This window comes from Symphodus melops (assembly GCF_947650265.1).
Source record: "Symphodus melops genome assembly, chromosome: 14".
NCBI lineage: Eukaryota > Metazoa > Chordata > Actinopteri > Labriformes > Labridae > Symphodus > Symphodus melops.
Genome location: NC_136704.1, coordinates 12,395,824 through 12,416,482, shown reverse-complemented (window position 1 = coordinate 12,416,482; position 20,659 = coordinate 12,395,824). Strand labels below are relative to the sequence as shown.

General features: G+C 43.2%; 1 protein-coding gene across 4 annotated transcripts in view; it reads right to left on the bottom strand.

Annotated features, from left to right (window-relative positions):
• zfhx4 (zinc finger homeobox 4) overlaps positions 1-17,934 on the bottom strand; it is a 91,952-nt gene extending 74,018 nt beyond the window's left edge. For 2 of the 4 annotated variants that reach the window (XM_079360738.1, XM_079360741.1), the window contains exon 1: positions 4,829-5,424. The gene's annotated coding sequence lies outside the window, so the exon portion shown is untranslated. Of the gene's footprint in view, positions 1-4,828; positions 5,425-8,762; positions 8,953-17,910 lie in introns of those variants that run through there. The other 2 variants (XM_079360740.1, XM_079360739.1) reach the window with 2 other exon arrangements.
• Positions 17,935-20,659: the final 2,725 nt, after the last annotated feature.

Below are 20,659 nucleotides of genomic sequence, written 5' to 3'. Positions count from 1 at the left end.
ACAAGCGGAACGTGTGTAAATAGGAGTCATTGTGTGCCGGTTTAATCTGGACAGTCAGGCCTCTCTGTCTACCCCTCTCATGTTTTTTTGAGGCGAAGGGTGGTGGTGTGGGGGGGGGGGGGGGGGGGGGGGGGAGTGGAGGGATGCACACCCATCCTGACTGACGACAGATCAAGGGACATTAGTCAGCACAATTAGCCAGGTCGTCATGGCGACTAATGAAATTTGGCAAAGCGGCCAGGCAGAGACTTAAATGAGCTAGCTGGTTATGTGCTAGCACAGGGGGCTGCCTGCCTGGCTAGCTGCTGGCTGGTTGCCTTACACACACCCATTATTCTCTTTTCTGCCGTGGTGGTACAAAAGAGTCACTTGTATCTCAGCCGATACCCACCGGCGGTACAAGCACTCCGCCTGACAATTTGCATATGTTAATATAATTAAGTGCTAATTACACTAAAACTCGCATATTCACAAGCACCCTCCCCGGGAGCTACGGAGGGGCTTGATCTCGTTCCAAGTCTTTAACCCTCCTCCGCCTCTTGCTCAGTGTGTGTTATAGAGAGAAAGTGTGTGTTAGCGGTGGTGCCCCAGGGCTGACAAAGGAAGCCCCCCCCCTCTTCTCCTCTCTCTCTGGGACATTATGCTGTGCTGCTGCGGACTTCTTAGCTTCTCCCCCTACAGGCCTCGCTGAGCCAGAGGACCCTGACACCACTGCTGCAGACCATCACCTCTAACACAGGCACTGCCGCGCCAAGAGACCATCACACCTTGATCTCAAACACTCTGCTGTTAGATAGCTTCTCGCATCAAAAACGACATCAGCCGAACGGTTGCATAATACATGTTGCATAAAACACGATGAAAAAGTGTGAAAGAAAGAATCTGAAAAAAAAAAAAAGAAAAGACAACTTGGCCTATCTGAGCGTTATTCGACTGGTGGTGTTTATTTGTTTCTCGCTGCTTGGAAACCTGAAAAAAGAGAAATTAAAATTTTACTTTGAACATCCAACCACTCACGCTCTGTGGGAGGAGAGAGTTGGATACGTTCAGTCTCCTCAAAGCGGGTGACCAGAGCGAGAGGAGCTATTTGAGCCACAGATAAGAGACAAAAAATCTACATGATTCCCCCCAGTGAGTATGTGTGTATGGATGTGAGAGTGTGTGTAGGCCTGCCGTTTTGATAATGGAGGACAGGCGGTTGTGCTTTTCACATCGTAATGGCCGTGAATCAGGGAGGAAGCCAAGCGGTCGTGCTACAATTAGAGCTCTTTTGTGCCTCTTCCTCTGTCTCTTTCTCCCCTCTTCTTTTTTCGTGTTTTCACTCGCTGACACTCTCCCTATCGAGAGGATGTTAAAACAGTCTCCTCTGCTCTGCTGCAAAAGCTGAATGGGGGGGTGGGGGGGGGGGGGGTGTCACACTGTGCCTGTGCTGCTGCTGGACATGCACATACACACGCACCAGATGGTACAGGAAGGAGGATTAAATAAACACACATGCAGACACACACCTATTGGCAGACGGACGCCGCTGCTGTGTGCACGGTGTCCCCTAATGAATGTCTATGGGGAGTCAAAGGGTCCAAGCTCATTTAGTCGACTCTCAATGAGATGCAGCATTATGACTGGTAATACGCTCCTCCCTTCGCCAATAATCATACACAGGTCATTGTGTCAGAGTGATTCATTTCTATCACACACGTACGCCAGATGTTATTACGCAGGAGAGTAAATCTCCACAATGCATGTCGATGGGCTTCAATGCAAAAAAAAAAAAAAAGAGGGGGGGGGGGGGAGAAGAGAGGAGGGAAAAAAATATATTGTTATAGCAGTGTGGCGTGTAGTAAGCTACACTGTTCACCCAAGCATGACAGCAAGTAATGCAGGTTTGGATGTAGCTGTGTGTGTGTGTGTGTGTGTGTGTGTGTGTCTCTTTGAAAAAGAGGGGGAGCTCCTCTTTCGCTAATACCTGCTACTCGGATTACCACAGCGTCTTAAGTATTCAACCGGACTCATATTTTCTCTTTCAGCCTTCTTTAGCCAAATTGGCTGTCTTTACACTGTAAAGCAGCGATATAGCCCTCCTCACTGAAGGCCTATGGGGGCTCCACGAAGAAGAACATTAAAATGCAGCGATAGCCTTGTTGCAAAGCTCCTCTCTATTTCTCTCTCTCTCTTTCTGCAGCAACGGCTTCTAAATCATCCAGCCTCCTCTATTAGACGGGAGACTTATTGAGGTAGAAACCATAAAAAATGAAGAAGGGAAATTTAATCCCTGAAATATTGATTTGCACATTAATATCAGATAGGCAGAGGGCAATCTAGCCGGGTGGAAATGACACATTGTCGACCCCTAGGAGAGGCCCGAGCCAATCTTCTAGCTGCATGTGTCTTGGGCCTAGGAGTTATAGGACAGGCTCAGCCCCCTGTCTCCTTCTCTCCCTCTCCCATCCTCTCCTCCTCCGAGCACCCTCTCATCCCTCTCTCCCCCCGCCCCCCCCCCCCCTCCATCCGCAACCTTAATGAAGGCTGCAATGCTGAAAATGCATTAGCTTTTAATAATCAAGAAGCATTTTCAAGCCAACAGCTATTGTCCTCTCAGGGCTGTCTGCCCATCTCTCACACTATATGTTTTTTTATCCCTCCCTGACTGCTGCGCCTGAAACGAACGTTACAAGCTGCTTAACTAATATACAGATACACACACACACACACACACATAAAACCTTTGATAGTGCTAAGACAAGCCCGCACAGAAAAACATAAAAAAAACAAGAGGGCCTGGGTTTCTGCAAACATCAACCTCGAGAAGAAAATCTCTCATTTAGATGAGAAAAATAAAAACAGAGATTGTGTTATTATGGAGTGAGACAATAGCATCATTAACTGATGAAATTCACTGCAATTAGACAGGATCACCTCCTCTCATAATTTCACTTTTTGGATTTTTTAGCATCAGGCCTATTTGTGTAATGAAACGTATGATTTTATGCAGATGCAATTAAATTGTGTGATTGGAGTAAAAACCTAATTCAGTATTCATCATTTATGAATCCATAAAATTGATTAAACGTTTAACTGATAGTTAAAAAAATTAAATGTCTGTATTGGATTTAGTATTTAAATAAAATAATGGTAAGCATATTCATAAACAATAATAGTATTAAAATAGAAGAATGAGACTCGTAAAATAGCCTACAAATTGTGAAAGATGTGAAAACTCGTCTTTCAGGTTTTACAGAAAATCCATAATTTTGTTTCTAAAAAGGTTCACAATCTGTGTGTAAAATCCTCTCCACATTCACAAATCCCGACAAATTGTGAAGTGTTGTGTATTTGGACAGATCGCTGTAGAAGCCTGTATTTTCTGTCGTAAATACCCGCTCATGATCCATACGCAAAAAGGCTTCAATCCGAGTATAAATAGAGAGAGTAAAAAAGAAGGTCGCCTACCCTATACACCGTGTCTCTACAAACACACACGATGACTGCTACAGACCCGGGTTGGAGACTGACTGGCCCCTTGGCCCTGATGTTTTTGTTTTTTTTTTCCTCCCGTGCGATCGATGTCCCCCCTGTCACTGTCGCGTCCCAATCCGAGCCAAGTCTATCTACCGAGCTGAAAAAAAAACTGCCATGAGGGTGCAAAATACCTGAGAACCCCTGCTCATGCGTTCTGTCTGCTCCAAATTAATTCACAACATCTTTTTTTTATCGACAACTTAAAGAGGATGTTATAAACCGAATTGGTGGAAATAAAGAGGGACACTTTTTTGTTTTTACGAGGAATTATTAAACGCAGATTTGGGACCGATAAATTGAACTTAAAGACGGGATTTAAAACGTGTTACCACCAATAAAAACAAAGTATGACTTGTGTCTAGGTTACATCTTTGATCTTTAAAATACCGGTGCTATAGACAAACAGGAGACCCAGGAGTTTGCTGGCTCTATAGGGACTCGCCGTTCTTTCAGTAGCCCAGCGATCGCTCTCCCTCCTGGGCGACGCAGCCACCCACGCCTCGGTAACGTGGGACTACTTTTTTTTTAAGCGCAGCAGGTACAGACGCGTGGATCACGACGGGGGAAACGCACCTTGCTTGTGTAAGAACAGTGGAATCAAGGTTATACATTTGGAACATTTGCCAGATTTTCACTTATGAACAGGAAAGAGAGGATCGGTGCCAGGAGTCTGGTCGTGTCACTTCGGCCGTGAAAGGTGTACGAAACCTGGGGTAAAAACTGGCTTGAAGTGCAGCAGTGCATCCGAAACACATCTCTAAATGGCATATCTGATGTTTAGTAGCTGTAATAAAGAGTCAGGAAGTGAGTGAAAACACCAAGTCGGTCCCTCGACTGGAAACATGCTCATAGCGGACATGTCCGAGGGATCGGACTCCTGGAAAGGCAACAGCATATCCGCACTGCAAAGCCACAAAAGGAGCGAAACGCTCGTGTCGTTCTATCTACCGTAGAGTACTACTCCGTCTATGTGTCCACAACATTTTCTTGGTAAGAGACGCATAACTTTGCAAACGGCAGGTCTGGACGTGATATCCCGCTGTAATAGCGCGGACACATGCGTAAGAACGCCTCCGATCCTGTCAGCCGCTCAGTTTAACGGAGCCAAAGCGCCGGAGTTGCACTAACATCCCGATATCCGCCTTTATTCTGGACTTAAAACAATCCAGCACCTGTTATCCAAACAGCCCCGATGTCAAAGATCCACCAGCGAGATAGATAATCGATATCCGACCCCTAAATTTAACACACACCCCAAACTACTCAATAAAAGTTAAAGGGAGAGGTGGAAAGGAAAAAAAAAACTTACTTTCTTCCCCCTCCAAAGCCGTCACCTCCGCTTCTCTCTTTGCTCTTGGCTTTTAAAACAGTCACATCCAGCGGCTTGCGTTAGTGGACAATCAAAACGTGGAAAAACTGGGAAAATTACAATAATCCTCCAACTTTATATTTGGAAAAGGGGGTAAAACCACAAATGTCAAGCGCTTTGAGAGCTATCCCTTATTTTGGTTCCGGTGGCGGTGAAACGACGTGTCGACGGGCTGCCTCGCAGTTTCTCTTGTGGACTGGGGTCGGGAAACGGAGGAAAGGAAATGAAAATCCGATATGTCTTTATTCTGCTAATTATTATCGTTTTAGCCCTGTTTAAAAAAATGGCTGATTAAGTTGAGTGCGCATGTCTTTGTGTGTCTATTTCCCGATATGCACTCTGGGAATGGGTAGAGAGACAGAGAGAGAGAGAGGGCGAATGAGAGAGAGAGGGAGGGAGGGAGCAAAAGAGAGACGGAGAGGGAGGGAGAGAGAGGAGAGAAGTGTAATTAGTGAGTTGATCAACAGTCTCCACATTGCAAATGACGCGCACACGGAGCCCTGGCGGCCACAGAGGTCTATGCGCGCAGAAAAATCCTTTTGTATGGTTTCTCTCCAAGGGCCAAATCACATGTAGAACAATGGACAAGCGCTTCCTGCACAGCAAACAGGCTACACTCACTTCGTAGTACTTGGAAAATTATTACTTATAAATGATCCTTTTCCATTGAAAAAAAATCATCTTTGTAGGTTGTGTTTTTTGCTCAGACGCGCAGATTTTTCCATTACATGAAAATCTTCATTTGTCAGGAATCAAAATGGTTTATTTTGTTCTGAACATGCTGCTCATTTGTATTTTATTCATCGGGATTTGTTAATGAATCTTCAGGTGAAGATGCGCAAGGAGACAAAGTCAGCGTATTCATAGAACTGTTAGGATAGAGGAATACGTGCGAGTGTCTTTTAATATAGGGAACAGTTTGAAAATAAGTTAAAGAGTACAACTCGATGATTAACATATTTGATTACTAATGTGCACAAAAAAGAAAATAAAAAACAAAAACCTGAGGGCGAGAATCAAACCACAAAGCAGTCTGGTGTCGTGCATGAAAACAGGCCTTTACAAACTGAAGAGAACATTTTATAGGTAACATCTTTTATGTAACAAAAAAGAGCCATTCATTCTAACCCACATGTAGGTAATTTACACCACTCGTGGATGCACAGTTTTTTTTGTTTTGTATTTTCTAATAATGTCACCGCTTTTTTCTTGCAGAGTAAAGCCTGTATGTGATCTATCGCAAATACGAAACATATAAACACTCAAGCTTAAAAGTCAAAGCCATGATGCATCCCAGTAATCCAGCACATGTTGGAAAGTCATCACTGCCCTTTCGGGACCGCTGAGGCCCCGCGTGGGTTCAATAGAGCCAAACTGCAAAATCCAATACAGGGTCAGACTAAAAATCCCCCTCTCTATTCAAAGCTCTATTCACTTGCGTTTACATTTAGTGTCCTTACAAAGTGCATCGCTCTGTTGGCCCCTATAGCCTTTCAATGCAAACCGTTTACTGTGTGTTTCCCCCCGGTTGCTTTAATAGTGGCTTTTGGGCAAGAGGAAGACTTTACACAGTCTCAATCGGGGAGAAAATCAAGAGATCTTGTTCGCCTTCATGGAAAAAATCGAAGCTGGGGGTGAATTGAACTGCATGAGCCGGGGCTTGGGATGTGATGATAAGGCTGCTGCTGGCAAGTGAACTACTAGGTCTACTTTGCAGCCACATTGACTGGACTGCACCCCGTACCAACTGGATCCTTAAGAAGCCAAGAGATCCGAGCCCGACCCGACCCGAGGCTGTTTATTCTGGGTTTAGAGAGGTCTCCGACAAAAGGGGGGGTGGGTGGGTCGAGGTGAGGAACAGAGGCGTCACTTTTCACCCGGATCCAAGACTCCTGCTGCTGCTGCTGCTGCCGCTACTGCTGCTGCTGCAGCTGCCTGCCTGTCCTCCAGGGGGGCTTTCTAGCCTGTCAAGCCTTTGGAGGCGTCGCTCACAGACGGCTTGGGGAATCGAGTCTACCCGCTGCTGCGGCGGACGCGCACAAAAAGTCCACGACTCAGGGGCCGTGAGTCGAGGTACACAAAGATAGGGTGGACCTATTTTTTTATTTGAGATTTAGTACACCTAAACGGAGGACTTATATAGACGTAAAAGACCATGTGTCTTTTTTTTATTTTTATTCAAGCATCTCAATTTCTGTGAAAGGATCTACTTTGTCCACTTCTTCCGCGCGCATATGTCATTTTTAGCCGGTTACGCTTTACATTTTTATTTGTTTGAAAAGAAAAAGAGAGAAAGTACAAGGCGGACTTAAAGAGCTGATACAGACTACTGCTTATCTTAACCTCCTTCGTTTTGTAAATCCCCCCCGGTCTCCACCCTCCCTCTCTCCCTGCAGACGATGCTCTTTCTCCGGAGGATCCGCTCCACAATAGACCGCGTTAACTAATATTTCGCCCTATTTCCATATCAGCAGCATCCTCGATTAATTATAGATTTTTATCTGCAAACTCCGCTCTGGTGGCGTCTCTGTGTATGCGTGTGTGTGTGTGTGTGTCTGCTTGTGTTGATCTATGTGCGTGCCAGTGTGCAAGTATGTTTGCATTGAAAAGGAAATAAATTCATGAGAAATGTATTTGTGACATCAGCGGAAACATCATCCAGAGGGTCCGAAATTAAACTCTTTCAATGTTGGTGTAATTATTAAACGCTAAAGGTAGTGTATTTGTTGTATTTAGAAAAGCATCTGTTGTGAAAGAAATCTTTGAGAGCTCTTAGTGATCGTGTGCCACTTCAAGAGATCAATAACTTTGAATCGTGCGGATATATCCATAAAGGCTTGACACGCAGTATACAAGTCACATTGTTGGTTAATCAATAAATTCTCTGAGGTCAAACTAAAAAACAGTTTTCATGTAATTTGTTCCAATATTTAAAAAAAAAACGTTTTTTTGGGTTTGTTTTTTTTGCTTTCCGTCCTGACGTCTGCTTATGATAGACACCTGGTCAGTGTTTTGTGGATGTGCAGGCACACTTCCACCTTGTTTGTCCTATGCGTCGGCGCCCTCATGGGGTTGCATGGCTGACCCCTTTGCCTCCGTATAGGACTAACACACACACAGGCACACACACACAAACAGATAAAACACGCAAAAAAAAAAAAGTCCACAGCTCTGACCCGCAACCTGCCACAGTGACCCACTGGCCAAGTCTCGTCCAGCAAACACGCGCACAAACAAGCTGCACAAAGGTCCATAAAACAGACAATAACAACAAAAGTGTAACTGTTTCAACGCATGACAACAGTAAAACAATTAGCCAAACCATCCAGAATAATAAGGACTTCATAAAAAAAATCTTTAAAACATTTTCATCATAATATGTACAATTATTAACTGCACGGTGACCATTGCAAAATAAAACTGTTACTCACAGAAATCCTCACAATTTAGAGTCACTTGTATTGAATAAAGGTGCCGAGTTGCAAAACCACTAATTGCAAATGCAGAAAACAGGAATTATTTCTGCGATTTCAGCAGAATAAATCCTTCAACTTCAATGTTTCTTCAGCTTGTTTGCAGAGAAAATATCCCAGAGAAGTGGTTAAAACACTGTCCTCTAAAGACAAACAAACAGGGGGAAACGAGTAAAAACAAACACACAGATGAAAGTTTTCACCCATAAATGCTCAACATAAACTCTCTCGACGTGTTCATACTTAAGTCTAAAGCCATCCAACACCGATCCATAAATATGCAAACGTTACAAAAAAAACTTCAAATTTACCTCCTCTTACCTCCTTTAAATCCCACAAAAAGCATCAAATACAATAAGCCATTGAAGGAGAAAAGAAATAAAAATGTAGAATCTCGGTACCTTTGGTATAAAACATTCCGATTTTCTTCGTTTCTGTCTTTCTCTTGCTCAGTAGCGATCCGATAATAGCATATGGAAAGTGTTTTCAAAATGCCCAGATTTGGCACATTGTCATTGAAAAGAGAGGAGCGCAGTGATGCGGTGCTACAACAGGGGAAATGAGTTGCGGATTGGACGCAGCCCGCCTCGGTGCGGACTTATCCCACTTTAATTTAATATTCCGCAATCACACACACTAGTGATGGCATATAATTCAAGGAGAAATTCAGAGGGAAGGAAATGCTTTTGTGTGTGTGTGCGTGTGTGTGTGTGTTTTTTTTTTTTTTTACACCACTTTATTTGATTAAGGAGAGGGGCAGCCTAATATTATGTCTTTCCCCCTCTTTTTCCTTTCTTCTTTGCCTTGCTCCAGTCAGAATTAGTTGTATATGTTTTTTTGTTTTTATATGAAACAACAGATAGTGATTGGTTTTATTTATATTATTTATTTCAAAATCAACAACTCCGACTTATTTGCGCGCCTGTGTCACACTGGAATCATCCCTAACATAAAATCGAGACCCATAAACGCTTGTTTGTAAAACACTGAACCCAAAATCAATGTATTGGGACATTTCAATCGATTATATAAACGAAAATCCATACGCAACATGAGACCGGTATCAGCCCACTCTTCCGCTCCGTTTTAAAGAGAGAGAGAAAGAGAGACAGACAGACAGAGAGAGAGAGAAAGAGAGAGGGGGGAGACAAAGACTGTCAATGCAGCCCTTTGCCTCAGTCACTTAGATCAGGGGCTTCTCCAACATTTTCATGTCAAGGACCCCCAAATGGACACACCTTTTGCCAAGGGTCCTCATTTAATTGGATGTGGTCCCCGAGACTCCAAATGTGCGCGTTTTTTGTTGTTGTTGTTGTTGTTGTTGTTATTATTAAGAGTTTTGATTGATTTAGGTGTGTCGTCATGATGATAGAAATAAAATCTGTGCTCTAACATTTATTATCTGATTTGACTAATTTTGCATTCATAAAATAACTGAAATTAATTCTAAAAATCGACATTTTGTATGAGGATGGGGGTAGAATGAGGGTGGGGGGGACAACAGCCTCCGCAGACCTTTGAGGTTCCTCGAAGCTAACTTCTGGACTGAGATGTCAAAGTGCTTCCAGATGCACAATGATAGTGCAAGTCCTGATGACAACAATTAGACAGAAAAAATGCCCCCTAATCAAACAGGGCCACGCGGGATTACGTTGCATTTCAAGGGTCAAGGGGAACCGTTTCAGCACCCCCCAACCCAACACAAGCACCCCCCTCCCCTCCCCTCCCCTCCTTGTCTCAACTACAAATATCACATTTCAGGATCAAATAAACGTACCCATGCAACAATCAAGCACTTCAGGCAATATAATCAGCTATGCAAATTCCCAGGGAAAGGCCTGGACATGATAGCTATTGCATAAACTCTGCATTAATATGCAATATGATATGAAAGAGGAGGGGTGGGTGGCGGATTGGGGGGGGGGGGGGGGGGGGGGGGGGGGCTGTAAAATAAGGAGGTGCCAATCATGTAAAATTTACATGGGACCACAGCTGCTAGGGCTCTCGAGCAAGAGAAGAGGTGGGGTGGAATTAGGGGAGGGGGGGGGGATTAGGAGACGGGGGTGGAGGTGTAGGGGTGGTGGTGGTGGGGTCTGTGCAGCCGCTGGTGCCACTCTGTTTATTTGATAAGAGCAATCGATGGCCCCTGACTGTAAAGTCTTTACCCATGATGCAGGCGGGGCAGAGCAGAGGGGCTGCCGGGATATTGCTCCCGAGGAAGAACAAGTGTTGTGGCGAGCAGGAAGGAGAAAGAGTAGGAGGAGGAGGAGGAGGAGGAGAAGAAGAAGAAGAAGAAGAGGCGAACACATGAGAGGAGGAGGAGAAGGGTGACTTGGCAGGCGTCGTAGCCCGCATTTGGGAGGAAATCAACACACACGCTCTAAAAACACACGCTCCACATGTGCATCTCTCTCACACACACACCAGGACCAACACCACCACTGCTGTTTCCATTCACTCCACCTCGCCCTGCTGCCCTCCTCCTACTTGGCCCTTTGCTCCTCCGATCTTTTTCATTGTTGATCCCTCTTTAATAGACACGCGTTCAGTGAGTGTCCTCCATATATGGACAGAAGAATAAAAAAGAACCCCCCCCACACACCACCACCACCACCCTTTAACACGGTCTCCGCTTGATGCCCCCAACACACACACACGCACGCACACACACATCCGCCTCCAGCCCCGTTTCTATTCCGAATTCTATTGATTCTCACTCAGGTCCACATACACTTATAGATCAGTAAATGTGTCGTGCATGGAAACAGAGGCACCTGTATGCTCTGTGTTATCCGTTATTAGTATATAAAAGGCTCAACAAAATAAATTCTCTGCACCCTTGATTTAAAGTTTAACTATTAAATTGCATATTTGATTTCTAAAAAATATGTAAATATAAGATTTAAATTTCAAATTGTTGTTACAAATTCCAATAATTTTGGGAATGACGCCATTAATAATAATAATAGAATTACTTCTAGTCATAAATACAATAATAATAATATACTGCTTTAATATATCACATTAAAGGAATATCATATTTTAAAGTCAAAATTAATGCAATAAAAATGTGATATGAAACAAACAGAAGGCCTGCTATTTAATGGCCTCATGAAAGTAAGACTGCTGTATTGCGTGTTGTCACACGGCTTATTAAAGTGCTTTCTTCATGACAGGCCAGGAGCTTGAACATGTCAATTTAGTGGTCTGAGAGGTCCTCTCTAGGAGCCCCCCCCACAACCACCCCACTCCTCCTCTCTCTAGGGGACGGTCACCCCTCCACCTTTCCAGCCAATCATCCATCCATCCATACACCCCACTACATATACACCCTCCTTTTTTCTGACACTCAGTGGGCCATCCCAACACGGCAAATAACCCGGTCAGTACCGAGAAGTCACTTCACTGGCAACAGATTGACATCTTGACATCAAGGGGAAAAATGTCAGGAGGAGTTTATAGCCAGTAGTGGTCAAAAAGTCATTTTATCCATAACTTTGAAATTACAGATTTCTACTCTATTAACAACAGGTCAAGATGAATGCATGCTGTTGATTAATTATTTTTTCACTGGTCAATATTTTTCCAGATAAAACGTTTCACCCCTCAGCTTATTTTGATCCACATTTCAAAAGAGGGTCCCCCTCATGCCAAGCCAACACATCATCTCTCTGAATCCTTTAATTACAATAACACTATTGAAAGTAAATGACAAACACTTGTTTGAATTATTAGTTTTGCAAAGTTTACATAAGAACAATGTATAACTGAGTGTCATGGGTATTGTCACAACTCTTTATTTGTATAATAGCACCACAAAGCCCAGATTTACCAGCCAACACTGTTGTCAGCTGTGAGCGTGTAAAGTCAGTCTCCTGCCTGGACGCCATCATCCATCAAGCCAACCAAGTCAACCGGAGGGGCAATGACCAATGCGTAAATGCGCACGGATTAGCGGATGCGGCTCAGACAAATTGGCAACGCTTGAAGCGAAAGAGAGAATAAAGAAAGGAAGAGAGAGAGAGAGAGAGAGAGGGAGAGGCGTCATTTTTGGAGGTGTGCAGTGACCCTGAAAGATGCTTGTTGGCTCCCTCGCAGCGTTAGAAGAGTCCTTATGAGGGCTCTTCAGCCTCCAATCCTAGTGACCATCATTAGACCGGATGACCTGAGTTCAAGCAGCCGTTTCTGCAAGCATCCACCGCGCCGAAGTGTCATTGAGCAAAACACAGAGTCCCTGTCTGCTCGAGATGAATGTTTTATGGCTGAGACTGACCTCTGACCTTTCTGTGTTTAGGGGGCAAAAGACAGAGGATTTACCCAAAGGGAATCAACATTGGTTAAAAACGACATACATTTTTTAAAAAGAAATCAGCGGAGGCCAACAATTTATTTAAAACTTTTGTAAATGATTAAAAGAGGGTTTTCTTTTGTGTTCTTGCGTACCAAAATTAATTAACCTATTATTTTCATCGTCCTGCGCTCGTTTTTTTTTTTTTATTATTAACATTAAATAAAATAACAATTAAATGTAAAAGTAAAGGTACAATTTAGAGCTGTGCACTTACTCCATAAATATGTAAATTTAAGTCTAAGGTCTCGACTTTAATGCTATGTCAATATTGTTATTGTAGAATAGACTCCAGAACAGAGGACAACAATGAAATGGTGCAAGCAAACCCTTAGTACACACACACACACACATACACATAGACACATAAAGACTTACACAAACACAAACTCTGTTATGTTTTCAATTTGGGTTGAAATGTAGACATTTTCCCTTGGTTGCATAACTGCCATCCGTATCGCCCCTCCCTTCAATTAAATGCTATTTCTCCCAAACAAAATGTCAGAATCATTCCACACAGGCTAGTTCAACAGTGATTTGTTCTGAAAGCTATGTGTCTTTCCCTGAGATGGTGTGTGTGTGTGTGTGTGTGTGTGTATGTATGTGTGTGTGTGTGTGTGTGTGTGTGTGTGTGTGTGTGTGTATATGTGTGTCTGTCTGTCTGTTTGTGTGTCCTGACCTCAATTCTAACTGGGTTCACAGAGGGACGGAAAAAAAAGGTGCCTAAAAATACATTTAATTCACAATCAGCCCAACTGAGCTGAGAATGACAAATCCTTTTAGAACGCCCCACAGTGAGATGTGAGATTAGGAAACAAACACACGAGCACAGAAACACATTCATACATACATGCATGAAGTGCAGACTACACACCTGCATGGACACACAAAGGAAGAGGTAAAACATAATCGGCTTGGATTTTCAAAAATGGATCCAGTGGCAAAATGATGTGATCTGAGAGAAATGTATTTAAAGGCCTGAAAACACCTGAAACATTTTCATGCTGAAGTACAACATCTGAATGAGTAATTGAAAGGAAACTCAAAAATTCTTGAAAGTTCTTCTCTGATGAATATTCAGTTTTAGTTCTCTTCCGAAGGTATTCCTTAATTTTCAGGATTTAACCAAATGATGCAGCTGCATCTTTTTTTAATTGTTTTTATTTGAGAAGTTTCATTTTCAAACTCAAAAAAAGCAAAGAGCATTATGTGATTGTGAAAAAAAAAATACAGTGTAAAAAAGGATTTCCTTTATCCTCCTTGTTGACCATTCGCCGGTTTATTTAAAGCAGTAATGCTGCAGCGACGAGGAGTCATCTTTTCCATATCGCTCAGGCTCTCTGCTCAAGTCCACTGGCTGAGAGAGATTCCAAGATGGCGGCACACCTGTCATGGAGGTGGATTGTCGTGATTATGTATGGAGATCACCGCAAGGCCTCTGTGAGCCACGAAAGAGCATGTACACCTCCAGTTGCTAGTTCAATGCCGGTCAAAAGCCTGTCATCTGAAAACCACTGACTGCCCCCTTCGAAAAGAAAGGGTAAACCTTAGCAGTGTCTCCATTCTCTCTCTCTCTCTCTCTCTCTCTCTCTCTCTCTCTCTCCCTTGCTTCCTTTCTCTTTCTCTCCATTGCCCTCTCTCTCTGTCTCACTCTCTCTCGCCCCCTCTCTCACATCAGAAGCGCTGAAATGCACCCCAGGGCCAAATCGCACAGAACAACCCCTCTGAGCCAGAGAAAAAAGCTGGAATCCGTTTGCCCTGATATTTCACCAGCACCAGCCAGGAGCGAGTAGAGAGGGGAAAGACAGAGGGAGAGAGAGAGAGAGAGAGAGAGAGAGAAAGGGGGAGAGAGAGAGAGGGAGAGAGAGACTGGGGCTAGAGAAAAAGGGATAGATGGGAAAACGGCAGACCAGGGCTGTATTTATTGGGGGTGTGAGTGCCGTGCTGTAGGCTGTGGGATGGTCGGGGAAAGTGCAAGGTGCTGCTGTTAGGTGTGGTTGAGGTTTTACAGAAAGGAAGAGCATGCATAGATAGGATGGTGGAGAAGGAGGAGGAGAAAAAAAAGAGGGAGAGATGGAAGGATTGGTCATGCGCAAGGTAAGAGAGAGGCTTTGTTTGATTGTATGTGGGAGGGGGGTAGAGGTGGGGATGAGAGGGAGGGGGCTGAAGCTGTCGTCTGTGGGGTTATTATTATTGCAGGCAATCTTTGTGTATGTGTGTGTGTGTGTGTGTGTGTGTGTGTGTGTGTGTGTGTGTGTGTGTGTGCCTAAGAAGGAGAAGCAGAGATGGGGAGATATGAGATTCAGCTGCGGGGTCATTATTTTATTCTGACGTATTTCATGGGGCTAAGAGAAGGCCCGGAGTCACATGATTTGTGACATCACTAATGATGCAGGCCCATTTACATGCCTAACTAGAATTTGTGCAGCAGGTACCAGCTGAAGCAGTGACCCGTGTGTTTTTTGCCATCTACTGATGTATTGATTTGAGCGTTAGGGTTGTACTCAAATACAGTATGTGACATCCGGCGAACACAAGTAGGCCTTGCACATTAACATATCTCCCAGTATCTCAATAATAATGCCAGGAGTTATAGGCTACACTAAGAGACAGGTGATAGGAAAATGGCAGAGAACATAAAAGGGTATATGGTTTAAATGAAAGCGAGATTAGAAAAGAAGAGTACAGGAGAGAGGAGCATTTTTTCGCCATTTCACCCAGTTTAATAGGAGGGACAGTTAATGGGCCTTTTTTATCGGGCGCAGGCATCAATCAAGAGGTGTCAGGCGGCCGCTGAATCTAGGCTGTGGTCCTCTTCACAGATGACTGATTAGCAAGCCAAAATCACCAGATCCATCTTCCGACGGTCACTTTTATTACAGTCATTTTTAAAGTGACAGCAACCTGCCTTGTCTCACAACACTGGCCACCGCATATATATTCTCATCTTCTCTCTCTGCATCCGTCTTCCTCTCTCGTACTGTCGCTGGGTATTTGGTCGGTGACTCTTCTGTTATTTCTTCACCCCCACCCCGCCCCTCCAGGTTTCTTCTTCTTCTTTTAACTACTTTTATCTGACTTTCGTTCTGTCTCTCTCTCTCAAACCCCACCGTTGGTGCTCCACGCAGTCTCTCACTCTGCCGGGCAGGTTGAGGGGAAGCAGGGTCAGGGAGGTGTGGAGAAAGACGGGGGGAGAGAGAAGAAAATAAGAACCCCCCCCCCCCCCTTCCATTGTCTGAAGGGTGGGTTCTGAATCCCTATATCGTTCGCTCTCCAGAGATGGCGAGAAATTCGTTTCGCACAGTTCCCCCCGCTGTCTTACATTGGAGGAGGAATTCTCCATTCCCGGGCACAAGATGAATGTAAATGAAACAGTTTCGTCTTGGAGTGTGTTGGTCACAGCTGCATTTACATTGCGGCATTTTAAGAAACAGACAGGGTGACATTAAAGTTAGAGGCCGGGGAGTGTTAAAATGGATTTTTGGGGCCAGGATGTAATAATACATTTCTGGGAAAAGGGGTGTCTTGGGGTAGAAATTTAGTTTAGGAGCTTGTCAGTCACATTTCTCATCCCATTCCTGCCTCAGTTTACTTACAGGCTGCGTTCAAAATAAATCACTGCATCAAATAATCATCGTGCAATCATTCAAAATGGCAGCTGAGTTGTGTTTACCCAATAGTTTGCATACATGTGTATTTGTGAGTGTGTTTGTGTGTGTGTGTGTGTGTGTGTGTGTGTGTGTGTGTGTGTGTGTGTGTGTGAGTGAGTGAGGGTAGGCTCTAAAGAGCACTCCTGTGTCTTGGCAGGAGATATGCTAATCGCAACTGACATCAATCTGAAAAACATCAGCCGGAGTAACATGTGTCTAAGATTACATTTACAACCTTCTGAGCAAAGAGGGACAACGCATGCACGCGCGCACACACAGAAACAGACACACACAGAAACAGACACACACACACACACACACACACACCCAAACACACACACAGCAAAGGAAAAGTGGGTCAGGTAAAACAAGCAAACGTATTTCAGAGACAGCCTGCCATTTGCGATGTCCTCAAAAAACAACTGATTGAACAGCTTGTCGAAACATTAAGGCTCAAATTTGAAAGCTTTGGAGTCGTCTTAAACACAGGAAGGATTATTCTATTAAACAAATGTGTCCTTTGTTTTTTTACTGCCCGCTTAAATGACTGAAAGCTTTTTAATACGTAGACACAAAAAAGCAATTACTTAGACATTTAAAGTTAAGGTTATGGGTTCTTTCTTTCTTAGAAGAGTTGGAAGGAAAACCTTTTTCTTTAAGGCTGTGATATACATTAGAAGACAACCTGGGTCACATTTTACAGTGAAGCACCTGAACATCAGAGAGACTCAGGCGGGTGTAAAATATGTGTCCTGCAAAAACCCATTTGGATAAGGCTGTTAGATCTGTGTGTGTGTGAGTCTGTTTGGGGGGGGTGAGGGGGGGGGGGGGGGAGACAGAGACATACACGCAGGAAATCATAGTAATGATGCTAGCAGCTGTGGCTTGCTAAGTGAACACATACGACTTTAGATATACTGGATCCGTCATCCTCTCAGCTTGGGACCCAATGTGAGTGTGTGTTTTTAAAGAGTGTGTGTTCCTGCATTATAAACTTTCAAAATGCAAGCAAAAATCTTTTTTATGCACTAAAACACTCAAAATTCAGATTTGATTCTCCCAAGAGAAAAGAAAAATGTTGGCAACAAAACTTAGTCAATAATTAGCGTCTTCCTCAATCTTCCTCAACACACACTTTCAGTCTATCTAGAGGGCAGCTGCACACTCTGGGGTCTGACAGCGTATTTGCCCGAGCGTCCACCCAAAAAAGATCGCTGCAGTATTTTACGCTAGAAATGTTTGATGACAAGCAGTAACTAGCGTGAAATTCTCACTAGATTAAATGTCCAAGGAGTTGTATTCCCATCCGGCAAAATACACACATCCTTGCATGTGCATGTGAGCACACACACACAAGTTGTAAACCTCAGTTGGGGTACCCTCAGTAGGGGAAAGGAACAGGAAACAAATATAAATCCTGAGATGCACGCACACACGGACATAAAGTACACTATTGCACATACATAATCGCAGGCACACACACTGACAAGAGTAGACACATACACAATTATATAAATACATGCACAAGTCGACATAAAGAAACGTACTCACAGGCGTTTAGACCGGACACACACCAGGGGGCAAATCATAGCAGGAGACTTGTAGCGTGTTTGGCTGATTACCAGTCGAGCAAATAGCAGAGAGAGCATGCTCAAACTGCCACCTCCATCCTCCCACATGCTCAAACACACACCTGTTTCTTTGTTGGTTAGTCAATGAGCTGATTATTCCAATTATTCAAACTTTCTCTTTTATTCTATTTTCATTTTTTAAACATGTTTTCGAGGGCTATTTTCTGTCTTGGAAGGAAAAAAGAAGTTTATGACGGAGCATAATCAGTATGGGATTCAATGGTGCAAAATTACAGTCGGCCAGGTAAAAGGGGAGTAGAGCAATGGTGTGTGTGTTTAGGCTAATGATTGAAATGAGATAGAGTCCCTGCATTTAAATCTGATCGTAGCCTATATAACTCAGATTTTTGAAGCTAACACTATACAATACCTCATTTGTCGTTGTCATTGAGCCGTGGGTGACAGGTGAGAATTGAAGGGCAGAAGGAAAGCTGTGACCGAGCGAAGTTGAGGAAGAGAGAAAGAAGAGGAATGTGTTGCACCCATTTTCTTTCACACTGTCGAGCTCTTCCGCATGCAAAACCCCAGAGACCAAAAGACTTTGCGAATGGGGAGATGTGACAGTAGAGCTAGCTTAAAACATTTGCAGGCTAGTTTTTGGAGGCCTTGCTAGCTTATCTAATTGTACCGTAGAAGAGAGATTGAGAAAAGGACATTTGTTCTTTGCAGAAAAACGTTCACTTGTTCTTACATTAAACTTGTGGAAACTAAACACTAAACACAATGTATCTGCATTGTCAACAACAGCTCACACCAACTGATGATAAACTTGCTAGCAGATTAGCTCTAGCTTGCATTCATAGCTCAGCCACTCCATGTGTCTCACCTTTTGCATTGCAGCAATTGCTAATTGTGAGTTCACCCAAAGAAGATCTAGAATATTGTTTTTTCTATAGAATTATTTTAAATTATTTTTCATTATTTTTTACGTCAATTTTGTGTTCACTGTTGATATTTCAAAAGCATAAGACAGGGCAAGAAAACAGTCTTACAAACAAATACAAATTTTTATGAAATAATTTTACAGAATTGTATTATGTTTTGTGTTAACAGGCCAATAATAAGTAATTGTCAAATGCCTGACTTGGTTAATTTATATTTCAAATGACACAAAGTACAGTTTAATTACTTTTTAAATGTGAGAATGAAAACAAGGGATTAGGTCAGGCATCTATTTAATTTAGTTTGGAAAACACTCATAATAATGTATTCAACATGATTATTCCATAAATGCCTTTTTGAAATCCACCACACCCGAGGCTTTTTCATATTATGTGGTACGTAATGCCTGCTGGTTCTTATGCAAGGCTTCCTGCTGTTCTCATGCTTTGAAAGTCAAGGCGGAGTGCATGGAGGTCAGGCAGAGGTAAGCCTAAATAAAGTCTCTAACTGGGCAGCTTTACAATCCTTATAGTTAAAGATATTGATTCAGTCGTAAAAAAAGGAACATTCTGCTTAGCGAAGAGAAAGTTACAGTTTACAGCTTGTATGTTCATATCATCTCCTGGCATGTGTTTCCCTTACCACAGTTATGTGCCATAATTACATTAGACTTATGACCTTTCAGAGGAGCGGGATGGGGCAAAAAAAAAAAATCCTTGAACTTCTTAATTCAATCCGTTTCAAACAAGAGAGGCCGATTTTGGGAGAGGAGGAGGAGGCTACACACATAACGTATTACAAGGCGAAGTGGTGCCAGCGAAAGCTCAGCCCTGTTTTTTATTTTCACTTCATAATCTTCAATGAAAGGTTCTTTTGTTGTCTACTGGCTGATTGACTTTAATGAGAAACATTCCATTGTACCAAACGCTGGTTTTACAAACTGAACTTTGTGTTCCTCTGACTTGTTTTCAAATTAAATTCAAAATAAAGGGGATACAGCGGCAGAGGCCGTTTTGGATCACAGCAAACATGACATGCACATGCACACAAGCATACCCAAGACATTCATACAAACACACGCCATAATGCTTTGATCTCTTATCCTGTACACTCCAAATGGTGTTATCGGCTGTAAAGAGAATTCAAAAAGCGTGACTATGACAGAAAAAAAGTAGGAAAAGAAATATTCAGAGAACGAAAGGGAGGGAGGAGAGAACAGGATAAAAGGTTTTGTTCTAACTATGCAAAAGTATTCAACTTCTCACAGCATTAAACATGGTTCTGATATTAGGCCGTGTGCATGTGTGTGTGCATGCGTGCGTGTATGTATGTGCATGGTATTGACAAACTCAGTCCTTGATCTGTGAAGAGGAGGTGAGAGTTGTCTTAAGAGTTGCTTGTGCACAAATTGTGTAGATTTAACCACTGGAAACAATCATGTAGTGTTTGTTTGTGTGTGAGTCTGTATGTGTGTGTGTGAGTCTGTCTGTGTGTGTGAGTGCGGATAGAGCTACTGAAAGCAATTCCTCAGAATAACCGGTGAGTTGGACTACCTGCTGGCATGAGCTAAGCTGTAGATCGATAACAAGTGTTAGTACGTGTGCATCTGTATATGTGAAAGTGTTTGTCGTATGTTTATGTGTGTGTGTGTGTGTGTGTGTGGGGGGGGGGGGGGCGTGGGTGTGCATATGTGTGTGCTGAGGCATCATACAGTTACTGGAACACTTACTATATTTGGCTCCCCTCAATGCAACATCAGGTTTTTATGAAAGCAATCCATCTGAATC